Source organism: Columba livia, chromosome 10 (assembly GCF_036013475.1).
Source record: "Columba livia isolate bColLiv1 breed racing homer chromosome 10, bColLiv1.pat.W.v2, whole genome shotgun sequence".
In the NCBI taxonomy this organism is placed as follows: domain Eukaryota; kingdom Metazoa; phylum Chordata; class Aves; order Columbiformes; family Columbidae; genus Columba; species Columba livia.
Window position 1 is genome coordinate 18,866,296 of NC_088611.1, and position 25,931 is coordinate 18,892,226.

At 44.9% G+C, this 25,931-nt stretch overlaps 1 protein-coding gene across 4 annotated transcripts in view; it reads right to left on the minus strand.

Annotated features, from left to right (window-relative positions):
• Positions 1-25,931, minus strand: part of SLC6A6 (solute carrier family 6 member 6) — a 115,462-nt gene that overhangs the window by 73,096 nt on the left and 16,435 nt on the right. Inside the window, exon 1 of one of the 4 annotated variants that reach the window (XM_021294626.2) lies at positions 19,218-19,236. The exons of the other annotated variants lie outside the window; for them this stretch is intronic. The gene's annotated coding sequence lies outside the window, so the exon portion shown is untranslated. Of the gene's footprint in view, positions 1-19,217; positions 19,237-25,931 lie in introns of those variants that run through there. 4 annotated transcript variants of the gene reach the window in all.

The following is a 25,931-nucleotide window of genomic DNA, read 5'->3' on the forward strand; positions in this document are numbered from 1 at the left end:
AAGGGCTCTAATAAGCAGACTCAAGAGCATCTGGGCAAATTTAGCTCCAACCAATTTGCCTCTAGAACATCCTTTGAATACATTTGCATAGTCTGTGTTCACAAAGCAACACAAAACATGCCTTGCCAGCTGCTGGCTGGGCCCCTCGCCTGGCACGCGGCTGTCGCTGCTGAATATCCGCTAAAGCCCTGACAGAGTGCTTGCAGTCATTCACCTTTTCTTTAGCTGATATTAAGCATACCCCTGTATAATGGTGTGTGACAAATGTCTGGAATAATGATGATTTAACCGCTGGGCAGGCAAGGGGCTCATTGCCCCATGTCACTGTGCCACAACCTTGACCTGATGATCGGGTATCTGAGAGCAGGGACTCTCACCCAGGCTTGGCTTTCCCCCTGCAGCACGGTGCCAAATTTGATAGTCTCTTTGGTGATCCAGGCACATGCCCATTAAAACAAGTTTATTTTAAAGAGGTCAGGTAGCAGCTGATGGGTGGTGGGAACCTTTTAGCATTCCCAAAACAGGCAGCATTTGATGACCCATCCACAGATGCAAACGTCAGCAGATGTACCGGCAAAAACCCTGTGCTAGAGGCTTCTTGAACTCTGAGTACTTGCTGTTTGGTGCCTAATTATAGTCCCTATAGCAGTTAACTACCTACAGCACATTGGGATCTGGGGATCCCACTCAGATTCAAAGTCCCTCTGTGCCAGGTGCTGCACAAACACAAACGTAATTTCTGGGGGATCATACAAGCCGGGGCCCTGTAAACTCTTACCCGTGTGCTGAACTTTCTGTACAGCTGCAGCTTCGCTCGGTTCAGTCCGATCTGTGCAGATACGCCATTCTATTGTGTTCTAGTTCATTATCTATTTAACACCTATTGAACTCTCTGCAACTGCTTAAAAGCATAAAGTAAATCATGCGCATAAATGTTCATAGAATGTGGGGCTTAATAAAGACAAGCAGCACTATAGGCAGAGGAAAGCTTGAGAGAGAGGGAAGATAAAAGTAACCATAAAGGAAACTTGTGATTACATAGACTAGCTATATAGATAATTTGTGGGCTTCGCGGTTTGGGAATTCTGTTTGTTTGCTTAATGTAAATGAGCAAGAGAATTGAAATAATCTCTGCCACCTACTAAAGCTGAGAACTGAAATATTATAGGCCTCACCCAGTGCATCTACAAGTCCTTCCTTGTTCAGCAAAACACTTGGCCACGTTTTGCACTCTAAGAGGTTGAATACCAAAGAGCGTTTATTTCTGCAAGAACTGGGGGCCGCTTGCCCGCAAAGTGCAAACCCAAACAAACATGTTGTCCCCCAAATACTCCTGCACAATAAACATAAGGAGGGAGGACTCCTGTGAGGTTTGGGGGGTGTTTTCTCTTTCAATATTTGTGAACCCTTTTTTGAGTTACTTGACTAGCTCTAACCAAAAGTCACCTTTGGGAATGTTCTGTATTCAGAGCCTAATTTAAATGTACCCAATTTAGACGCAAGTTCTCACCATGCATCACTTTCAGAACAAGTTTCTTTGTAAGCTGTTGACAGAAAATGTTTATAGTCCTATTATACTTGAGTAAAAAAATGTGAGCTGAGTAATGGATGTAATATCTTTTCCTTCAGTTTACTGGAGTTTATTTCCCTGTTGTGCAAAGTTTTGTCTGGATTTTTACAATAAATTCACTTCAGCTTGACTCATGCTTTTTATTCTCTATGAACAGTTTAACGCGCTCGAGTTTGGAGAGTCTGCAGAGTGCATCTGGTTTGGAGTGACATTATTTCCAGGGAACCAGGATTCCTAAAACCAATTATGTTGATCAGAAATGTGTTGTAACTCCTCTGCTTTGGGAACACTGAGGTAACAGGTCACCTTTAACTTACTGACACACTTTGAATCTCGACCATTGAATACTTGCAACAATCTACACATGGAGTATCAGCTATTTGTAGCACTCCGCAAACAGAATAAAAAAGGTGAAACTCTGAATGATGTTTTTATCAGCTCTCTGCAGGTCTAAAAGTCTTATTTAACAAAGAGTTTCTATACTTGCTGAAGTTAAGCATACACTGAAGATAAGCATAAGCCTGAAAGCTTTGCTGAACTCCTACTCAGTTAGGTACGGTTTGGCAGTTTTTGCTTAATCTGGGCCACAGCTAACAGCTGAGTAGTGATACCGAGTGCAACGGGGACTCCGGGAAGGGTGTGAATGCTATTTTTGAATCACTTAAATTGATTGCTATTCAAGTTTTGTTTCAGTTACAACAAGCCGCAAAGATACAGAGACTACAAACAGGCCCAAGTTATCTTCTTTCAGGACACCTCACTTTCCTACAGGTCTCCTTTAGCCTTTTACTTTGCCTGGTGGCTTTTTTTTCACCTCAGCATAACAAGTCGTCTGATCTTATTGAATATTGATATGTGAAAGGAACAAGCCTTCTCTTTATTTAACATGGGGCTTGTTTTCTCTTCCTGGCACTGGATCATTATTACGTCTGCAGGGAGGAATCGCTTTTAATCTGCGTGTTATTGTAAGGTGTCTCCATCAAGACACAGGCAAGCTCCAGCAGGACGAGGTGCTGGGAAAGTTCAGGTTGGTGCTGTTGGCTTCCAGCAAAGGAAATTATTTTTCAGCCACCCATGTTGAATTGCCAGTGGCCACCATGGAAAATATTTTCTAGAAGAAAAACTACCGGACTGTTCATATTTACAACAGCTAAGTTGCAGCCCAGCCAGACCAGCAAATCAAAGGCCAAATATCAAATTTCTTACTCAAAGCTTGGTCTTGTTAAGCTTGACTTGCAGAAGAAATCTTCCTTCATAATATTAATCCTGTTGATTCGAACACTAACCCAATGCTTTCCCTACTGAAATTCCCCCTGAATAGAGTGAGGAGAAGTCAAAACTCATGGATTGCACTGGTGAAAGAATATGCCATGTGTGGGCATTAAAGACTTTGGGAGGAACACAACACAGTACACGGTTATGAATCACAGGATTATGCTCTTGAACCAAACATGGGGTCCTTACAAGCCTTCTCTGAAATGAGCTGGAGGGAGGCTGTCAAGGATAAGTCAGTGCTGTATGGAACACGTTTGCCATAACTCGGGTTGATGGTTGTCCCAGCGTACCTGCCTATGGACAAACCACGCGTTCTGAAGGCTTTTATGACCTTCACGTACAGACCTTGCTCTTTCCAAAAGAAGCAAACGAAGCTCCCAGCTGATGAGGAAAGACACTTAGATGATGACAACCTGCTGACACACATGATAAAAGTGGTTTTTTTTTCAACTCGAAATAGCCAGAATACCCCTATTAAATATTCTTTCTCACACAACACACTGTTTTCTCATTATGTGTGTTGACATTTTTCAGACTGACCTCAGCTAGATATTTTGTTCCGGAGTCCCCATTTAGTGGAACATTTAAACAATAACACTTTGAAGCATGCTCAGTCTCTCTTTTGAAGTCCATTCAGGCTCTGCCCTGGGGTCAGCGGGCGCATTCCAGCAATGATGCACAGACCATCTGCTGTACAAGTTTAAATCCCAGTGGTCCTATACCTAGAGGTACTAACATGTTGCATAACTCGCTCTGAAAAACAGCCTGTCAGTTCAGACAGGGTTTGGATTTATTCCTATAGTTCTCTTATCCTCTCGCTGGAGGGCCTGTGCACAGTAACCTTTGAGTGTGGTTTCTGGGGACTACAAATTAATGAGGTAAATAATAAGAAATGACATTAAGTGCTTGCATTCCAAACCTTTTTATTTCCTTTACTCATCTACACCCTGGGTCTGTGATTCCAAGAGTTCGCTGTTTGGCATCTCATTTAGATCCCTTCCTATTCCAGACTTTTCACTTAGGTGGGCTCTGACTAAGTTGTCCTAAATAGTGATCCATGGCTTAGTGTCAATTGTCAAAAAAGGGAAAAGCGGGATGATGCAATTTGAAGGGTGAGTTTTCCAAGACAATGTCAGTGATTCAGATGACCAGTGACCATTTACTTGGGTAGGAATCTGGCACCAAAAACATTACAAAAATCTCTGCCAAAATATGTCTTTGTCTATATATTTTATCCATTGTGCTTTAATGTTAACTAGTCATTATTAAACTTAACAATGCATTGGCTGAGGTTAATGTATTTCAGACCCAAGCACTGTTGGTCTTATTGATGCTATGTAAACACAGAGGAAGGAGTGGTCCCTGCCCTTGGGAGTTTAACATCTAAACTTGGACAATACACTTCAAACATATGGTATATCCTGCAGGCTGAATTACCAAACTTCAATCAGCATTAGCTTTAACAATTAATTTATGTTGCACATATGTTCTGCGTTTGGGGCATTATCCCTGATGGACCTCTCAAAGGAAATGTGAGTGTATGTACGTCCTGACCTTTCAATGACAGCAGAAGGACATAGCAACATGCAGGAGGAGACCAGTTGGGACCTGTAGGATGGAGCATGGCACAAGGATGAGCGTGGCAGAGGGACATAAATAGGGTACAAAAGAGGGAGATTTGGAGGTCTTGTAGCATAAGAGAACAGCCATAGCAGAGCGAGTTTTTCAAAGCAGCCGTAGCACTAGTTGAGCACCAAAATAAGTGGGCACGTTTCCACTTTTGAGTATCTGCCACTTATTTAGATGCCTCCTTGGAAACTGAGATCTCCGGAAAATCTGTCCTCAGTGGTGGGTGCTGAGCACTAGACAATCTGGCCTGTTCGTTTTCTCAGTGTGTGGTTCATCTGTTCTAAGGAACAAGTCCTTCTGGAAACGTGAAAAAAAAAAAGCAGAGTGAAAGGTTGGATACAGAAAAGCACACAAGCTGCCTTGTGGGCTAATGATGAAGAAAGGCAGAACAAGCAGAATTTCATAAACCAGATGAAGTCAAATTTCTAGCCACCAGGACCCCTTACAAACATTGCAGTGTCCAGGAAAGACGGTGGATGAGGGTTAAAGCACTGAGCAGGAGTCAGAAGATAAGAATTGGCTGATTTGCTTCATCTCCCTGCTCAAAATGTTATTGTCTGTCCCAAATAAAGAAGTGGAACAGGAATTTCTGCCCCACTACCCTACAGGAGAAAACTGTAAAAATATGGCCTCAGATGGAAGAAGCAGTCCATGGGGTTGAAGGGAGATCCTCTGAGGCTTTCTGCCCCCACAAAACAGAGTTGGAAACGGCATAATGAAGCATGAAGGGACACAAAGCTGAAGAGCATAGTGTGGGACGTGCTCCCATGTGCTCAGAAAGCCAGGCCCAGCTGTGGAGGGACATCAATCCCCCGTTCGTGTGCCATGCCTCACGATGGAGTGTGATGTAGCACTAGTGGTGCCCAGCCAACGTTTTAGTTGGACCTCCTAAAACCTTGCTGTTACCTCTGATCCCTGTGAACCAAAGCGGTCACCTGTTGCATAACGCACCTCGCTCTTTGTGTCACCTCCGAACTTGTCCTTGCATCTCCCTGGTGGGGTCCTGTAAGAGGATTGGGTGGCCAGGAGGGAGCAGCTCCATTGTTTGAGCACTAAAAGCCACATTCATTAGTAGGCAAGCATCTTACAACCAGTCATGGAAAAAAAAAAAGGGTGGATTTGCCATTAAATCGGATATTCTTGGAGGTTTTCCTCAGCACAACTCCCTCTTTTAAGTTAACAGAAGCAATTGAGAGACCTGCCCAGTAATTCCTGTGTTCCAGTCCCAGCTCTGACATTAACTCTGAAGCCAATATAATCCTCTTGTTCCCTACAATAAGGTCTCAAGCCTCCACTGCCATAAATCAGCCTAACTCCTTTCACGTAAGTCAGCGTTACCCCATTTGAAGATTCAGTCCAGAAATTAGGGCACCGTAGCACAGGGTCCTACAGAAATACTCAGCAAAATCTGGTTTCTAGAGAAGCTTACAGCCCAAACCAGCAAGGAGTGCTTGTGAGCTGTTCTCATGACATTGTAGGCCCATGGAGTGGTTACCTCCTGACAGGACATGTTCCTCTGAGATCCAGGCTTATGAGTGATGGGTATCTCTCTGGTTAATTAACCGTCTTCAGTTGCTGCTGCCAGAGAAGGGAGGCAGCTCTGCAGTGCCCATTCTATGGAGGAGCCACCAGAGACTTGCTTGGTTCTTGACCCACTTCGGTGAGGCCAGGTAAGGAGCTGGTAGTTACCCGAAATTTAAACGAGGTGCCTATTTCACATCCATTGCCATTTTCTAGTTACATTTGCCCTCCTCTCGGTAAACAGCAAACATTTTCTTGGAAACAGTCTCATTTCTTATGCCAGTGGCAAAATAAACCCCAGCTCATCATGGATGTGTCCTTTCCAAAGAATTACCACAAAAATGTCTGAAACCCTATAAAGGCTGTTAATGACTCTAAATCTCCATAGGGCTTTTTTTTCCCCCTTCCTCTTCCCTCTTGTCTCCTTGCTCTGACAAGCTGGTGAGTTGGGAATGGTTTAAAATACCACAATAGCCATGGCAGGACATCAAGAAAGAAAAAGGAGCAGGGTTTTGAAATACTTTGTGTAAGGCTCCAAGAACTTGAGTTGGTGCTGAGCTGACTGGACTTTACCACAGGGCAGTCAGATGATCTCTGCAGCTTTGGGAAATAGGAGAAACTCTGGAGAAGGGTGGGGGGGAAACAGTCTCTGCCACATTGGTCTTTATTGTCTTATGGATTTTATCACAGTATTGTTCTTTATTTCCTGCTATTTATAGGCTCTCATGTTTTGTGCTGCTTTCATGTTTGCGTTATCTGCCTTCCCACGACATGTTTCACCCCAGCCCTTGCCTACAGCTGGGACCATAAAGGCCAAAACGATGGTTTTGAATGGCATATCAGGGCTCATCTTCTTTCTCTGGGCGATGCACGCAAACTGCTCTTTTCTGAAGCACAGAGAAACCCAAAATGGGTGATTTAAATGATGGTGGTGGCTCTGCACACTCTTTCATAAAGGAGCCAAGGAGTTTGCCACTGGTGGTTGGGTATTAAGTGATGATATTCATTAAGAGCCCCAGCCAGTGATACTGGGACTGTTTCCTCTCAAGTCCCTTCTTTACAAGGGATTTAAACCACCAGCCCATCAGTGCGTGACTTGATGAAAACCACTGAGGAAACTTCATCTGAATTACTTTGTAAGTCCTGCTTTTGTGCAAGGTACTGCAGAGAAAACGTGCTCCAGGGGCTGTTCTCCTCCTGATTCCTCATGATTTAGGGATGTGGCTCCACTGACCTGAACCAGCAAAAGTGAAGTTAGTTCTGGTTTGAAACAAAGGATGACGTTTGTAAAAGTCAGGTCCCCAGGACTAGAAATAAAAATGAGAGAGGTGCAAAATAATGCTGAAATCAGTGATTTAATCCTGTCGGTGTCCTTGTACCTCACCCCACAGCAATGTCCAGGCATACAAAACACCAGCTCCAGGCACAAAGCAGAAACCAGACTTGCTTAGGTGGGCTGGAACTAAGAGATTTACCCCCAACAATGGTCCTTTTCCAGCACTTAATGACAACAAGCCCCTCACATTGATCCACAGCTCACATTACTACTTCTGTATGGAGCAGCCTGCCTTGGAAGCGACCATACAGCTCAATGCCAGTAACAACAGGGAAAAACCCTTCACCTAAACAGCGAGGAACAGCCAGCCCTGCTTGGAGACCTTTTCACAACACGGATCCAGCAGCAGCGCCTGCTATGGGAGGCTATGGGAGAATTACAGAGAAAATGAAACACTTGCATAGAGATGGAGCCAGGCTTGGCCAGCTTTTGCTTTTGGGATTTTAGGGCAAGTTACTCCCACTGATTTTACCTATGAGTATGTGCAAAAACATACACAGAACAGTGTTCTTCAGTGCTTCAAAGCAGCATAAAGGCACCTGTTTGTCCATGAGAATAATTCTGGTTTGCCTCAAATTGTGCCTATTCTGGGAATGTTCCTTGAAACAATAATCATTAAAAAAAAGCAGAATTGTTCTGTGAGCAGCGTGAGGTGCAGGTTCTTATTCAGACAGTTTGACACAGGTTTCTGTTGTTAACCTTCAGACCCTATAGCAGCCAGACTGAAAGAGAAAACATGACGGACATAGAAAACATCTCTGATGCACCAGGATAAGCAACGATAAAGCTCAGTGCAAGGAGAATTCAGAGGTGGAAACACACATGCTCATGTTGGTGAGTCTTGGGATTCTTTCTAAGGTGATGCTAAGAAGCAAATTTATGTCAAGCCATGAACGTTGCTAAAGAAAATACCTTGTCTCCCAGGCACTGGTGAGTCGGAAAAGCTGCCATTTACAATTTTTAGTGCCCGTTACAGTGAAATAATCCATATTGCCACATGCAATGTGGGGAAAGCTATGTGGCAATCAAGGTGGGAGAAAAAAATTCACCACTAGGAACCCTGCAACACTGGAAACCAAAGGCCAGACCAACTCTCATCCCATCTGAGAAACAACTAAAAGTGCGAAACCAAAGGTTTCCAGCAGAGACTGCTGCAGAGGCTTAAAAGACGGTGGCTCTGGAGCAACCGCTGTAAAAACACAGTCCCAGCCCCTCAAAGAAGTGCCTTGGTTTCCATGGGGATCAGTGTGGATGGGGGTGTCACCTCCCCCAAGCTCGGCAGTTACATTCTCATTGTGCCCTTTGTTTCGGTTGATGAAAATCTGACTGTTTGCAGCTCTGTGTCTGGTACGAGCCAACTCCGGTTTATCTCCTGAGACGCGCTGTTCAGTGTGCCATCAGGTGCCCTCTCAGTCACCATCTAAGGCGCGTTGACAGGTTGCGGTAGTTTTCCAGTCGGACTCTGAAATGGTTATTCACACTTTTATCGAGGCAAGATTAGATAGTTGTAATTCTTTATTGGCCGGCTTCCCAAAGCGGGCTCTGCACAAACTCCAGATGGTGTGAAATGTGGCCGGCAGGATTTGAGTTAAGAAGGGACGGTATCATCCATGCTGTTAAAGTCTCTACCTTGGCAACTGGTTAGACAGCAAATTGATTGCAAAAACATCCTTTTTCCCTCTGCACACAGTTGAGGTCAGGTCTCTGTCAGCAATCTCATGATTCGTTATGGTCCGGAGCACTATACCCAGGCTTACGCTACCTGGTAAATAATTCTCTGAGGAGTGATTTGGAGGTGAGGGTAGCTGAAACCCGATTTCCATCTGCTTGCTCTCCTCTAAAGCCTGAGCAAAAGCTGGGTGGGATACCACAATTACACCCTTTGCAAACATTAGAGGAGGGTGTCAGGGAGCGATTGGTTCTCCTGCTCTTATTGCAGCCAAACTGCAAAACCAAAGACCCCTCTCTCCATGAGCAACTACCCCCAGGCATCGGGCAGCAAACCAGAGCCCTCCCCTGGGCACGGCTGGGGAGAAACGGCCATGCCCGCCTGACCCCATCTAAATGCAGCGCACCCCTAAAGCTCTTCCACATTGCAGGGGGCAAATCTCATCCCTTCTAACCCCAGCATGAGCTGCCCAGGGGACACCCTGACAATAGCCGGGCTCCCCGCTCCGGCTTCTGTCATCGAGGGGCCTCCTCAGAAAACGCAGACTGCTGGTACGTGTTCTTCTGTGCCATCTTTCACTTGTGTAAACAGTGGCTACACAAACAATTGATAGGATAATAACTGGCTTCATACAGACCAGTACAAATAAACCTTCCGGTGTTTCGGGCTTTTGTCTTCCTAGAACTTTCTCTTTCTGGAAGAGCGCGATACGAAAGGTGTATTCCTTTGTATTTGATTTGTTTTTAGATTGAGCCCAGGAGTTAAAACCTATCCTGAATTAACTCACAGTGGCTAAATTCCTACAGGCTATTCATGCAAGGGAAAAGCCTTGGGTGGGCTGTAATAAGAGTCTTGTAAAGAACGACCATTTGGCTTCTTTTTATTAACTGCTGGTTACAAAGCAGTATGTGATTTGCTGCATAAGAGGGAGAAAGGCTGGGGGCAGCTTTCGCTGTGCAGTGGAATGACACGGCAAACACAGCGTGCTCGGAACTGTTTACCTTCCCCGGCACTTCTGCGGGGAACCTGTGACCTGCCACTCATGGACGTGGATATAAAAGCTCGTGCTGTTTTGGTCGAGATTTTTAGATGGCTGACACAGACTGTTTGCTTTGGGAAAACAACCAAACCCTTTTGTTTTGCATGAAGGGGGTGAAAAAACTCTGTATATAAAGAATTGCACTGACTCTGCAAACAGCTCCTGTATAAGGAAGAGAGAGTGGCAGGCCCGCACTGGGGTCACGCTGACTGTCATTTTAAACCTATAGGGTCACCGTCATTTTAGAAATACAGAAGCCTGGGAAAGTTTTTGAAGACATAAACTATTTCCCCATATGGATAAAAAATTATTATTAAGAAGAGCTGTTTTAAAAGCTTGTGATCACCTAAGGCACCTGCAGGGAGCTGGCAGGTAAAATACAGGACCTACAGAACACCCTCTTTTAGGGACAGACAGAGCTCGCGTGACTCATGGAGACTCTCTAGTGTATCACAGTATCTTACATAGCGCCAGACACATACGGGTAGGCAACTTGACCACCTGCATGAATCAACCAGATGTTTGCAGAGAATCTGCTCCCACCTTATTTTGCTGCTGAGAACTGAGCCACAAATGCATTCTGTGCATTTCAGGAAACTGTCCAACAGGAGTTCTGGGAAAGGTAATGCCTGCTTGTTTTATGTAGAAAATCACAGCCAGATTACTTGTATCTCTGCATGTGGGCCTTATTCTAGTGGGAGGTCACTAGAAAGGTCTCTGTCACTCTCCAGGACCATGGCCTTGAGCAGCTCAGCAGCCTAAGCCATGATCTGCTCAAGTCTCCATGCACCCAACCATCCGTCCATCCAGCACATACATATGATGGTGAAAACCATCCGAAGGGCCACATGACAGACTAGAGAATCAGCCAGCAAACCTCACTCCACTGTGTGTCACACAGCCCACCAGCCCAAACACGTGCCATTTCAAGCCACGTTCTTTACCAGATGAAAGGAAGGCTGACTCGATCAGATAAACAGCACAGTAAGTGCTGCAGCCCAGCTGCGAACATTAATGCTCCACATGCCAGGTGGCTGAAGCTGCAAGCATGTAATCTCCTGTTGCTGTGTAGCTTTCAGGCATCCTTCCATGTTCTTAATGCTCCTGGTAAATTTACAGAGATGTATTTCCAAAGAACATATTTTCCAGCAATTCATGATATAAACCATCACTCATTATGAACTCTATCTACCTGACTACAGCCAAGAGTGAAAGAGCTCAGATATCCCTATGGAGCCACTTTTAAATAGCTGGGGAAAAGCACACTAAAAAGTTGCATGCTGCATTCTCTATATACCGCCACTGTGACCATAAGTGTAAATGACTACTCGAAACTCAGGTTATTTGCAAACCGAGCGGAAGAGTGAGTAGAAAAATAAACAGATCATGAGCATTCATACAGAGCCTTTAATGAGAGGGAAGAAGGTGGCTGCGTAGGAAGGCTGTATCTTCACATGGTGCAAATCAATGCAGCTCCATTATGGAATTACACCAGTTTGTGCCAATGAGGATTCGGTCCAGGTGTGCATACAAGGATGTCTGCCTTTACCATGGAAACACAATACCTAAGCAAGGGACCACACCAGCAGCTTACCAGCAACTGTATTAATACTTGACAGGGCAGGAAAGAAAAATGAAAACAATTGCTCTAATTGAAACTATGGGGGGTGTGTAAGTAGGGCAGAATGCACAGTAATTACCTGAGTTGGAGTTGAGCCAGAACACCAACACTAACACTCCTGCTCTATGGGACTGCGAAGGAGCCTGAGTAAACAGGATTTCGGTTTTCCATCTTTGGCTAAAATGGTTGTTTACACAGAAACAGAGAACTGTGTGAAAAGATGTGGTGCGTGCTCGAGTCTGGGGAATGAAGCGGGGCTGCAAGCTGAAGGGCTGAATTGCCACCACACTTGCACCAAACAGCAAATAGATGTGATGCTCCCTGGGGGGCAGGTCCTGCCTGGCCAGTGCATCTGTGCTATGGAAAGGAAACGCCAGGTTATGCAGATGAAATCAAGGCTCTCTTTACATGAGCACGAACATGAACCTTCTGGAGAACCTCAGGCTGGAGGCGCTCCCAGCTCCCTGTCCCACAGCTCTGCAGGACCCCTGTCCCCAGCCACATCTGCCTCGCTCACCTCCCCGCGGTCCATGGCCACATCCCCATCCCTGCGTCTTCCTTGCAGCCACCACCAGCAGGGCTAGGGAGCAGTTCCTGGAGACATCATTCCCACACTGTGGTGGATTCCCAGGCATGGGGCACATGAGAAGCATGAAGACAATGCATAGTAGCAAAATGAGGTTCCACTGGTAGCAGTGGTGGGGATAACCTAGCCTGGTGTGACCTAGGAGTCAGCTTGAGAAGCAGCTATAGTGTCTATGGGATAGACTAGATGGGAATCCTGGAGGAACGAAGGTCCTTTTCCAAGGAAAAGCAGATGGGTGATGGCTTACCCAGCGATCCCCATTTATGGTCCAACAAGCATATCTTAGTCATACAACAGAGGAACAACTTCAAGCATCTGCCTCATCATCAGTCATCACTTCATGACGGTGCCAGCTCTTCCAGGAAGGAGCAACCGGAGCCAGCTGCCCAGATTGGGACACGGAGCTACGGGTCCTGCACCCACCAGCGCCCACGTCTGAACCTGTGACCCACAGGCTGTGCAGACCATCGCAAGTCCCCCGAGACATCCAGTGCCCCACAGCCTTGCAGGTTGTTTTTAGTTCGACAAATTCAAATGGTGGCCACAAAAGCTTAATCTCTTTCCAGCCACGCTCACGCTGAGTGTCAATAGGAAAAAGTCCTATGAATACGCTTGATAATTACAGAGCCGTGGCTGTAGCAAAGAACAAAGTATAATGCAGGCTTGAATTCTCAGGAAATTGACTGCTGATATGTTTCCATTCATTGTTTTGTTCTCTGTTCTCAGTGTTATATTAAAATCTCCTACTAAGAATGACCTTTCTTGTTTAATGGAACTTGTCAGTTAGAGGAAATCTGCTTGAGCTGTTTGATCTATTTTTTAAAATAATATTAATTGCAAATCTAGCACACATCCCTATCTCAGTTAGCAAATCATTTGAAAACCAAAGCTTATATTTTTCAAACATTGTTACCCACAAAAAGCCCATCACTTTCTAACTCTAAGGCATTCACCATCCTTTGCTCCAGCCATTCAGTCCTGGCTATTCACTAGATATGTTGACGATCGTACCAGTCACCTGACGCTGTTTTCCTGCCTCTATTAGTGAAAAGTGACAGTAGTGAATAGCAAATAGTAAACACGGTGTGAGTCTCTGGTCATGAGAAAATTCATGAAACTTTGCAGATCGTGAGCACTTTCACAAAATCCTGACAACCATATCAACTTAGTCAAGTGTGACCTCGCAGCTACTGGAAATCACGCTCAGTGCTTCTGTCTGCCTCTCCATTAATGGAACTCGCTGTCTATTTTGATTCCTTGTGACTCCTAATTAAATACTGAATTTGCATGCTTGCTACTCATCCTGATTCCCAGCATGTCCACCCACAATTACAGATCTTAACTTCAGGCTCTGAAGCTGACCCACCACTGAATCTGGATTTCCAAAGTCCTACAGTTCAACGATATTTAAATCTGGAGGTTTCACTTAGTTCCTCGCAGACATAAAAGAACCATTTAGAAAAATCAGATGCAGTGGCCAGTTTAGGCTTTATGTGAGCGAGCCAAAGTCTGTAGGATTATTTCAATTTGTTCTTTCTGAACCTTCAGCGAAAATCTGCAAAAATGGGTTGCTCACAGAAACAATATTTCTTTTGTGAATGTCTTCCTGCTTCCAATTATATCAGAATGACGGAAGAAAGGGGAAATAGCCGATTCCAGGGTTTTTATAATTAGATATAATGCACTCTATCATCATCAGTACTCGACACTTTTCTTTAGGCAATCTCAAAGACTTTCAGAAATGCTCAGCAACCACTGTTTGTGTCAGCACGATCACAAGTGCTGCCACTTTTAGGAATTTGACTTTACAGACAGAGAAGCGATGGCGTGAGCCCCCTCCCCAAGAGGGAGCGCTGCACACAGACCCTGAGCATCCCCCCTTTTCCCCCACAACAGCTGCAGCAGGTGCTGGGAGATGCCTCCCTGCTCTGGTAACAGCGGGTTCGATGATTCTTGTGCTCATTCGTGTGATGCGCTGCACCTCGTCCCTGCTAAAAATATTGCCCTGGTGCCACGCACCTCTGTCGGTTCGGCCACGCTGTTCGCTGCAGGCTGGGGGCAGCAAGACACCCCAGCAAAGGTACCTTGGTGATGGGATGTGCTCCAGGCACGACTGGTCATGCTGTTGGGTGAGTCTGAGCTCCCTCCCTCGCTTCTGGACATGTACCGTCCTCCTCTGCTTCATCTCCCCTGCTACTAATTCAGGCAGCTCAAGTCACAGGGAATTCCTCTAAACTAAACCCATTCTCCCCCGCCTCAATCCTTTCTTAAAACAAGGGCAGAATTGTTCAAAACAACCCAAGGGAAGAAAGCCAAATGGGAGGTGACCTCCTTCCAACCCTCGGCGCTGGGGGCCGAGGTGTGGCCCCCCACAAGCTCCCAGGGTCATTCCAGCACCTTCGCCTCATTCCCTCCTGGAGCGACGTGTTGCCTCCCACACAGCTCGCATTTTCCTGTGGCCCATGAAGAGCCCTCTGTCCCCATCAGAGCCAAGCTGGCCGGCCGGTGACATCAGCCCCTCGGTGGGGCCCAGCTCGCCGGCTGCCCCTCGGTGTTTCTTTGGAGCTTTGTGCTGAGTATAACGGCTGGGACTGTTCCTCGGGGAGAGCGAAATACTGAGACCACGGCTTGGCACAGGGGGCTCCAGCCAGCGATCCGTCGTGGGGGATGCCACAGGCGAGCCGGAGGAGCAGCAGCCCTGTTTTTCACGCCCACTAGCAGGCAAACCCTCTCCCGTCATCCCCGGCGCGGTGCCGCACACTAAATATTCGCCAGCTGCTACCCCAAACACCTCTTTATTTGATGGTGTTGGCACTTCATCTGAGAGCGGGACAGCGAGGGTGCGGCTGGTTTTCAAGACTGCTTTAAGAGCTCTTTATGGGCATAAAATTACCATTCTGCAATACTGGCAAACCATTCCCTCTTCCAGGAAGGCTGCTTTGTAGTACCGCAGAAAGTTATCCTTGGGTGTTGCAAGCTACACCAGCAGCAGTCCTGTAGCTCTGAGCAGAGGCTACAACAGGTATTTTCGTCAAGAGATCAAATGACTTTATGACCTTGGTGGGTGCAGAGTCAGCTCAAGAGTGCTCAGCTGTGCAAACAAAACATTGCCACCTCAGTGATAAGAGGGGAGGGTGCCCATGCCAGGGCAGAGGAGGATGCAGCAGATAATGATGACTTGGAGACACTGCTCCAGCTCTGGGCTCCCTGTTTGAAGGAGATAGGCACCCACAGGCTTTAAGCCAGACCCCCGTATGGCAGGAGCAGCCAGCTTGGTTTGCCAGGGCTTTGCTACAAGCAAAATGTGTAATGAAGCGTTTTTCTACCTGTTTGCTTCTGCTAGCATTGCTGGAGATTAAAGCCAACCAAGGGCGGTTTCCTTACCTATGGACGTACTGTAGCTACACCAGCAAGGCCTTCTCCATAGCCAGTGGCAAAGGGTGCCAGGTGAGCTCCAACTGCTTTTAAATGTCAACCAGGCAATTACACATAGAGACCTGCAACCCAGACTTCTCCGTTCTGGCGCAAGGAGAGTTCTGCTTTCGCTCTGAATCACCGATCTGAGCTCACGCTCTTTGAGTCCTGTCTGAGGATTAGACTACAACTCCGACCCGCGGTCCTGCTTGAGATTTGACTGAACCTCCATGAAAAGGTCAAATAGATTTATGAGAGTCCAGCACAAGAGATGGGGAACACCTGATGGCTGCTGTTGCTTTCTGAGGCCTTTTTTAACCATGAGACTTCAGTACCCTGCGCAACCAAATCCTTCCTTCGGTTTGTCCCTCCGACCCTGGCAAAGAAACACTCTAGCCTCTTGGAGGCACAGCAGCTGTTCTGTTCTGCCGCTGAATGGAGCAATGTTTGACTGGTTACGGTTTACTGATTTGCAGATTTTGGTGGCAGTGCTGTCACAGAGTTCCCACCATCAGCCCCTGCCAGCATTTCCCCCCGGCCACACAACACTCGGGCCTTTCAGCTGGGCCAACAATGCTGTTCCCAGGGGCCACGCTGATTGGGGAACTGATGTAGTCGCAATAGGCTGAAACAAACAAACAAACCAACCAAAAACAATCCAAGCCAAACAAATTAAAAAAAAAAAAAAAAGGAGGAAGAAAACAAAATCCTTCCTATTTTACAGGGCATTTGGTTTTTAACCCCCACCAGTTCCCGATGCGGCTTGCTGCAGAGTCACACAAGGAGAGAAACGGTGGGAAAAACATCTGGGATGAGAAAACCTCAAGGTAGTATTTCTGCTAAAGCTTCCTCGTCCTCAAACCATGGCCAGGGTTTCTTATCTCTGACATTACCCACGAGATCACCATAACTTTCCAGTAAACACCCAATTCATTTCACAATTTATACATCATTACACATCCCCCACATACCAGAGAATTAGCTCCACAGACTCCTTTAGGGCCTTAAAAGGATCCTTAGGCTTCAGTTTTCATTTTTAAATGAATACAAGCATTCATCTGAGCTGTAGACTATCACAGCGAGACGCCGCTTCAGTGATAAACAAAATATTTTCCTAATAATTCACTTGATTGTCCCATTCATGGACCTGTGCCTTTGGAATGGGACATGTTTGGGGATTCTAAACAACACAAATAATAACAATAACAACAGCACATTCCATTTTACTGAACGAAACAGTGATATACCAAGAGGCTCGTGATACATTATCACCGTCTGTGCAGGAGTGTGGGTGGGAAGCAGGAGGCTGCAAGAAGAGACAGATAGAACGGCTCCTACACGCGACTTTTTCCTCTGTGCTGCTATTTGCTCAAGAAGTGCAGCAAATACATTAACACCCCCATGAAAAACGAGCTGAGGTAATTCCATCTACGAGCATGTGATCGGCCCCGCTGCCACAAATGTTTTCCCTCTAGGTCCGTGTCTGAGTCTCGCACACTGACTCACGCTGCACCGCGCACGTCACCGCTACCCGGCAGCGTCGGGCTGTCATTTGTTTCCTTTTGGAACGGGATGTTCTCTATAATAGCTCCAACTCCCACTCGACAGTTTATGAAATTGCAGTTCTACCATGCACCTCCTTTGTTCCGGAGCAGCGAGGGCTTTCCAATTTGTTTCGATGATGCTAAAACAGGAGCACAGAGTGGCCTGAGCTCAGAGCTGCCTCACCTCGGCGATGTGTCTTCTAATAGAATGGAGGCGTGATGGTTCTCAGTATGATGCAGAGTTTGTTCTTCAGGAGACAAAGGAGGCACAGGGCAGAACTGTTGTTTCCAGGGTTGCTGCTGGAAGTGCAGCCCCACATCTCATTCACAAGGCTCGTTCTCCCACAGTTCAGGAAGAAACTGTCACCTACGCGGACGCCGAAGCTCTGGACATGCTGATGGAGCCATCAGAGCAGAACCAGCTCTGCCTCAGAGTGCCTTGCCATGATGCTCAAAATGCAACACTCGTTTTTCAGCACTGTCTTGTTTGATCCTCTGCTCCTAAAATGGCCAGTCTACACCTGTGTCTCAGTCTGGATCAGGTCTGTGCTTCCAAAGTGAATCCCAGACTTACTGTGCTTCGGTTCACACGGCAGCAGTTTCAGAGCTCACCCTACAGGACTAAGCTAGTGCTATCTCAGGTTAAAAACCCTGAATGTCAATAGTACAGACATGTAGTCCTCAGCATCAACGGGTTTGTTCTGCCGGTTTGGTGCTCCTGTTACACCAAAGTACCAGCTACTACTGCTTGCTACTCGCCTTCTGGGGCTAAACGTCCTGGAGTTGTTGCACCCCAGCACACAATTGCAAAAGGAAGAACATGATGCGGTTCTAGGGGTGCAGCAGAAGAGAGGAGGCTACAGTTCCCCCCAGGGATCCCTCTCTGTGTAAAGACCAAGTTCATCAGGATACACCCAGAATGCTGCCAAGTTTCCTGCTGGAAACATCCTGACAGGCAGCTGATACCAAAAGACAGAACAAAGGGAATGGAGAGCCAAGGAATGGAAGGATGAAAAAGATGATGGCGTTTCTCCTGTTTACTTTTGGGATGCTGCTGTGATTCAAGGCAGGCTGAAATGGGTCTGTCTTCACACTGGGTGCACAGTAAAATGGATGCACCACTACGCAGAATCCAGTGTCCCCTCCTCCAAGTGCTGCTCCTCTATTTATTAAAGAGCTTTAACCAAATGGAGATCTTAGATTACTTCCTAAGGGTGCAGCCATTCCTAACGAGGAGGTCAATGCCAACTTCAGGTATAGTAAAATGAGTATTCCTAGCATTCTTCAGAACAAAAGTATCACTTATTACCTAGCACTGGGAATAAAATGGGAAGCTTAGATGATATGGAGAGAATGTGGAAAAGCGAAGGTTATATTTACAAACTGCGCATAGCCTTTCTCTGAGAAACAGAAAAGCTCCTGGTGCCTGCAGGAGGATGCCCTAAGAGTCGCTGAAGATGTTTATTCTGACCTCCTGGACCCTTGTCCAATGTTCATTCATTTGGGTTAAATAAATAAGCATTAACATACCCAAAGCTCCAGACCTTCCACCGCCCTGCATTGAGCCAGGTCCTTAAGTAAAGAGGCTTAAGTCACATTTATATTTCCTTTGACCTAAAGACTGAGGGCAGCTCGCTCCATCCCAATTATTGAGCGAAAATACCTCTATGGCTGCACTACCTTGCATTCAGCTGCCTGAGAAATCTTTAGCAACCACTGTAAAGGCAGGCGATGGCAGCCCGGCATCCCCTGCTCGCCGCAGACACCTTCCCACGCAGCGCGGGCTGGGGAGAGCAGTCAGTTCCCCAGCCCCGAATTACATTCACGACAGCTGTCAGGAACCCTCCTGGTTCCATCTGTACAGCTCTAGGTAATGCTGCACTGCAGGAGTAACATTGCTCAGGCTCTCAGCGCCAGCCCTTGAGCCTTGGTAGCCATCAGGACAAAAGACAAGCTATAAATGCAAGTCATTATAATCCTACAGACATCATCTATACCTTTACCTGGGCTTACCTGGGTTGATGCGGAGGGCAGTGTTGCTCTTGACGTTCAAACCGAACGCGTGCACTGAAGAATAGGAGGCTTCTCGTACACAGGGTATTGTTCTGGATTTCGTATTTCTTCGGGGTTGTCTTGGCAACGAAGAGGCTTTGCCGCGAGAGGTGTGTGAAACGCTGGGCGACCCAAAGCAAAGCGGCTCCCACTTGTTTCATTCCATCACCCAGTTAACCCAGATGCTTTATGAACCTGCTGGGATGCTATTGAGTGCGCTGGGTGTCAGGAGGGGCAGGACTAATCAGTGCCAACTCCTCCACCCCCCACAACACTGTGATTTTGAAAATAGAAAAAATAATGTCATTTTTCATTGGGAAATGATGTCTATTCAGGAATCCTTACAAGCTCTGTTTCCTTTCTCCCTTCAACTACCTCCTGCAGGAGTAGTTCCCTGGTGCTGATTATGGATGGTTTTAAGCAAAATTAGTTCTGGAGGTGCTTTTCAGTTTCAGTTATGGAAATTTTAAGTCACTGCAGTGAAGTCAGTGGGGTTAATGTGGACTGATTCCAATATAACCAAGTTTGTCCCAATCTAAACGAGTCTTTCCTTCCTGAGAAGAGATGCTGGACAGCTAATGCTCCACCTGGGCAGCAGTGAGCGGCAATGTCCCACTTGCTCGTCCGGCTCAGCTCCTCCCACACCCAACAGACCTTTATTCACTATGGATGAGGTCCCAGGAAGTTTTTAAAGCATCTTTGGAGGCAGTTTCACATCACTTATTCATGTCACCTGCCTTTATTTTTGCTTACCGAAGGCATTAAAAAAAAAATGACCCAAACAGCTGTTCAGATTCCTGTACTTTTTTCTGTAGCAAAGGTAAAACCAGTTTGAACAGCCGTGACAGTAAAACACAAGCCAGGTGGCCTCCCTGTGGGAAAGTTTGGATGAAATCTGTAAGATAACGGTTTTATTATTTGTGTTATTGTATTTCTTTTTTATTACTTTAGTCTTATGGATTCTTAAAGAGGCATTGGCCATTTATTTCTTATCCTCATCCTCTTCCCTCAGAGACTGAGCTGTACTGCAACTCAACACAGATGTTACAGTGATTCAGCCATCAAGGGTGAAAATCGCCCTTTCAGCACAATCCTCCTGAATCTATTTTGAGGACTTAAATGGGCTTTAAGGCTGGGTGAGAAGCAATTTCACAGATCTGGCCCTGCTATGGGGAGAATCTCAGGCCGTGGCACCAAACACGTCCCTCGGGATGTGCAAGGACTGCCCAAGACACGCTGGCAGAGGGAGTTTGTTTTCCACGTTGTGTAACTAAGTCACCTGAGATGCTCAGTTTTGTTCTGGTTCCTTGACAAGGTAGCTGGATCCTCTTCAAGCAGAGGCTAATGACTCACGATTACACAATAGTTTGAAAATAAACCAGTTGTTTTGTACTCCGATGTGTGAAACATTGGGGATTTGTAAGCTGCTAGCCAAATCCTCAGCTGGGCGGCGCTGAAATCCATACAGCCGGATGGATTTACACCACGGCTGCCCCACTGCTGCCATCTCAAAGCACATCTCTACTCACAAAGGCTCACGAAGAACCTCCCCTGCTGAGGGTTTCAAGTCCTCAACCAGTCTCCCATCCCGCATGGAGCAAATTCAAGCCTTCGAAGCTCTGGAGCTCTTTCTGTCTGTGCTCAGGCCACCGCACCAGGCGCCAAACCCTCAGCCCTCTCCAGCCTCCCAGGGCTCACCCAAATCTCTGCTTCTATTGCTATAAAGGAGCCTGCTGATTTATAGATATGTTTTCCATAAGTTGCTTATTGATATTTTCTTCCCTGACTTATGTCAGGACAGGAGTTGCACTCGATGGTCCTTGTGGTCCCTTCCAACTCATGGCATTCTGTGATTCTGTGTCCTTGGATGATGAATTCTATGGAGCAAAGTGAGAGCTCTGGAGCGTCTGAAAATCACCAGCCACATGGCAGGCGTTCCAATAAACGATATTCGTAATAAGAACAGCAACAATAACGGTAGCAATAATGAAATCATTTGTTGTTGTTGTTATTCCTTCTCCTGTTCCTACAATATGTGACAAATATGGACTCTACACTGTTCCTGAGCCTGAAAAAAACATTTTCAGGTGACACCGGGTGCAAAGAGAAAACAGTTTTATATTGCTACAGACACACGGATAGCTGATATTGCTGCATATTATTAGATAGCGATGTCATATTAAATTCTTTTGCTGAACTTTCTAATTTTTAAAGTTACTATTCAGCTTACAGCATAATGGTAATATATAGCTAAAAATCTGAAATTAATATCAGTAGGGGTGGTTTTTTGCTCAAGAAAGAAAGTATTTAGGAATATCTGTACAGAAGAAGGACCATCTTCCAGGGGAAAACACAGAAGAATCATCACTGAGTCTAAAGGAGAATTTTATTCTCCTCTAAATCATTCCCTTTTGGTACCTTTTCTTCATATTTAGCAGCTGGATGCAATTCTGTCTATATGTACTAAGCCTGTGTTATTACAATTCCAGCATGATATATGTTTATTTGGAGTCTAACAAGATCATGAATCAGGAAATAGCGTTACACTTTATATTATATATTTATTTATTGCGTTAGGATGAAATTTATCCGGGTCCAGAGAACAAAATTAGGCTGTTACAGCCCTTGGTTTCATATAAGTTATTTTCCTCTCAATGTCTATGCCCTGTGGACAGGAATTTATTTCACCGGTATTGAATGAGAATTCTCTCATTCCCCCACTGCCTCCAGGTATGATTTCTGTACCTTTCCTCCTGCTTCCAATTTCGTGCCCATTACTCGAATGCTTGAAAACATGAACTATCATATCAACAATCACAGAGTGAGAAAGTCTGCAGTATGTAGGGAATATCTTGTGTTCCTATTCAGTCCTTTTGTAATGAGAGAAATCCCGCTCAGTAATTTGATGTCTTCAGTAACGTTATTGTACTTTTGATCTTAACCTTTCAGTTGAATTTTAGGCAGAAAGGACTATTTTGCAAACAGATTATAAGACGCAGATTTGAAATCAGTTCTTCGAAATATGTCACATAAGAAGCAGTGAAAGATGAATTTAATTGAATATTTACTAATAAATGTAAATATGAAAGTAGAAAACAACATCACGGGACATAAAACAGCTCACTGTATTTAATAATATAATAGTAATTATTATTAATAATACTAAAATATCAGTGAAAAACATTATGACAACTTTAAGTGTCCAAATGTGTTCTGATCACCATATTTTATGTATTGCAAGAACTTAAGTCTCCAAGACTTGGAATCTCCATGAGATTAGATGCTATTCATGCACAAAAAGCAGGAGAGAAGTTAAATGAACTAATGACAAGTTTATCTCACATAGAAGAGTTATAAAATCATTAAGCAAGTAAAGGATTATTCAGTTAATTGGCTAAGGCCCAGCAAGGATTTCACAACACTATAAGCAGGGTGTTGAAATATTTTAAAAACAAGCAAAACAACAACCCAACAACCAAATGCTCCGTTTCAGAGGAGGACTCTCATTTAAGAAACACTCTCTTATTTCTTAGATAAGGAGCTATTTATCAGCATGCGTGTATGTTCTTCCTGGAATCAAGGTCCATGCAAGTCTAATCACATACATCAACATTTTCTCCGTGTTTTGTGGTTTCTCTTCACCCAAGCACCAGGAACACGGGAAAAGTGGAAGTAAAAAGCATTTACAGTTACGACGACATATAAATATTATTTATATTTACTTAGTGATCTGAGCTAAGAGAAAGAGCAAAACAGTGTGGTGAGTTAACCAATAGTCACTTCTGTTACTTTTTCTTGTGCACGGAGAAAAATAATCTGTTAAGGACATGGATGGATGGGAATATATCAAAGCAGGAGCGCAAGGACGGGCAGCTCACCAGCTGCTGATACAGTAGGAAACTGGAAAGCTCTGAAATAAAACATCAACAAAATTGAGGCATAACCTATGTAAACACAATTAAAGAGGTACTCTGGACATCCAGTAAAACCCCGGTGTAAGTGTATTGATCATATAGCACCCTTTTAAAAGAGAATGTTTCTAAATTTCTGCTCTGTGATGTATCTTTTCTTAGGAATTGTCTGGTCATCTAGGAAATATTTCCCCCTACCTGCCAGCACACACACAAGTTTAAAAACAATGTAAATGTAAATACTTGCTGATGCCAAACACCTCATTTGCCAAGAAGAAACGATGCATTTTGTATCAGGATTCCACTATAACCAAGATTAATTTTTGTATTGTCCTTGGCAATCCTTTAACAAAAACACCTCCTGATGAAACACTCGCAGGTTCTGTGTGTTCAGGGAAATGTCTTTCAACAGCTGACTTAGAAATGTTCACACAAACGAGCTGTGCCGTGACCTGCTTTTAATCCCGCTGCCAGATACTACCGAGGTAACGTCTTGGGAGATGGCACCAGGCTTTTGGCAAAGGAGATACCCAGTGAGAAAGATCTTATGGAAAACCAGAACTTTTCAACAAAAGAAATCAATGAATATACCCTAAATTCACTTCAGATAGGGAAACATCTCACCAGCTACTGACAAGCAATCATCACCTGGCAGGAACTTGGGTCAAGTCTCAAGTGGTGCAGCACAGCATGAATCATGTCATAAGGTCGCTTGGTGCAACTGCACAGCCCGATCACAAACACGCCTCAAACTTGTGTATCCAGGTCTGCTGTTTGGCTTAATAAAAGAAATCAGCCTCCATTAAAAAAGCAACCACTTAATACATCTACATTTCTATACACAGATTCATCAACATTCAAAACCATCTACTCTAAATGCCAAGATTAGTTCCGGGAACAAAATAGGCATGACCAAACCACAAACCTAAGAAGAGGTAAAAGGAATAGAAGAAAAGAAGGGCCAGCTGACACATGGTAGAGAAATCGTGAGAAAGTATTTGTGAAGATGCCGGGTCGTTATCAGACGGATCTTCCCTTGTATTCAACTTCAGTTACTTTTGAGAACAGCCATGACCAAAAATCTGCTCGTGGCTGTCGCTCTGTGCAAGACTCAGCCCTGGAGAACAAAGGAGCAGGAGGATCAGACACTGTTGGAGTCTTGTTAACTCCTACCACAGCAAAACTTCTTGATGAGAAGTAAATTTCACTGACTTTGAGTAATGTGGCAAACTCTCCTTCCAACAACCAGATGACACTTTCCTGAGTCAAACATAGTTTCTAAGGCTTAAGTCATTAAGCGTGACTGAGCTGACCAACCGCGCCACTCGAACACGGACTCATCACCACTAAGTCATGTCAAAAAAATAACCATGTCAACAAAACCAAACGCTTAAAATTTGGAACAGCACAGAGACTGAAAAACTTCAGTTTCTACACAAGTAATTTGTCAAAAGAAAAAGCACTGAACTGGACAAGGAAATTCTTTTACTGAAAATTACATGCTCGGTTATACAATTACATTGCTGGTGTTCCCCTGCTCCTCTCCTTCCCCCTGAGTTTCTATCTAGGAACTATTTCCAGACCTTGCTGGTTCAGTTACCTCTTTCAGAGCCTTGGCGTTCAGCAACGAAGCCTTATTATTATAAATACTTCAGCTATAACATTTCTAAGGAAAATGTCTAAGAAAATACCAAGTATCATCATCTCCTGCTGACTCCCACCTAACAATTCTAAATCCTCTACTGTGAGAGAAGGCTCCAAGGTCAAAACACTAATTTTGTTATTTCATTAAAAGCAAAAGAGCGAAATTAGGATACACATTTCAAAGGCTGCGAAAGGAAGTCAGGAAACAGCAAGACGAGAGAGGATGAAAACCAGCACCAACTGCATCGATGAGTCTGGCAAATCCTGTCAAAGTACATCACAAATTTTGTTTTGGTACAACAGGATGATAAACAGCACACTTGGATTGCACAAGCTTTTTTGGTTTAAGTTTTTTTAACCTTTCTCATTTATCCTTGTCCTTGATTAACAGCCCATTCCTGAGCTTACAGTCATGTAAATTCTCCTCACTCACACGCAGTTACACTTGCGTTCAGATTGCTTGTTGCGCACAGACATCAACCCCTGAACATTATCTTCTGGCCTTCAAACTTGTCACGTAATATCTAGTATTTAGATATTAGCTGCTATCTAGAAATGAGAGGTTTTGACGTGACCAAGGTATTTTATCACCCTGCAGAAGCACATGCAATAAATCAGCACAGCATGAGAGATGCTCCGTCACTCCCTCTCGCACTCAGCATTGCTTTACAGAATGACACAGTATGAAAGGTAATATCCAGCCTCTGGAACACGTAAATCACATACTAACTAGTACAGAACATTAAAGACAAAAGTAATTTTCCCTGCCCCCTCAGAGAATTGTAATGAACGCTATAGAAAAGGCTGGATTAAATCTTGCTGAGGCCTGTGTGGAGCCCAGTTGCAAACCAGCAGCGATGTTAGATTTGCTGGGAGTTTGAACTGGGCCTTCTGCATTGTTCTGAGAGCTCACCGTTAAAAGAAGAATAAATGTTAGCCATAAAAAGTCCAAGAGAATGAACATCTGAGAGCCCAGTCTAAAAGGTCTGCAAGGCGTCTCACAAATACATTGTAAACACCCTCACTGATGGATTCCCCAGAGAAGAAAAATCCTACGTTATCCTCAAAGCACATTTTTTACAACCACTTATTCTGTCTGCATACAAAGAAGTGAAGCAGA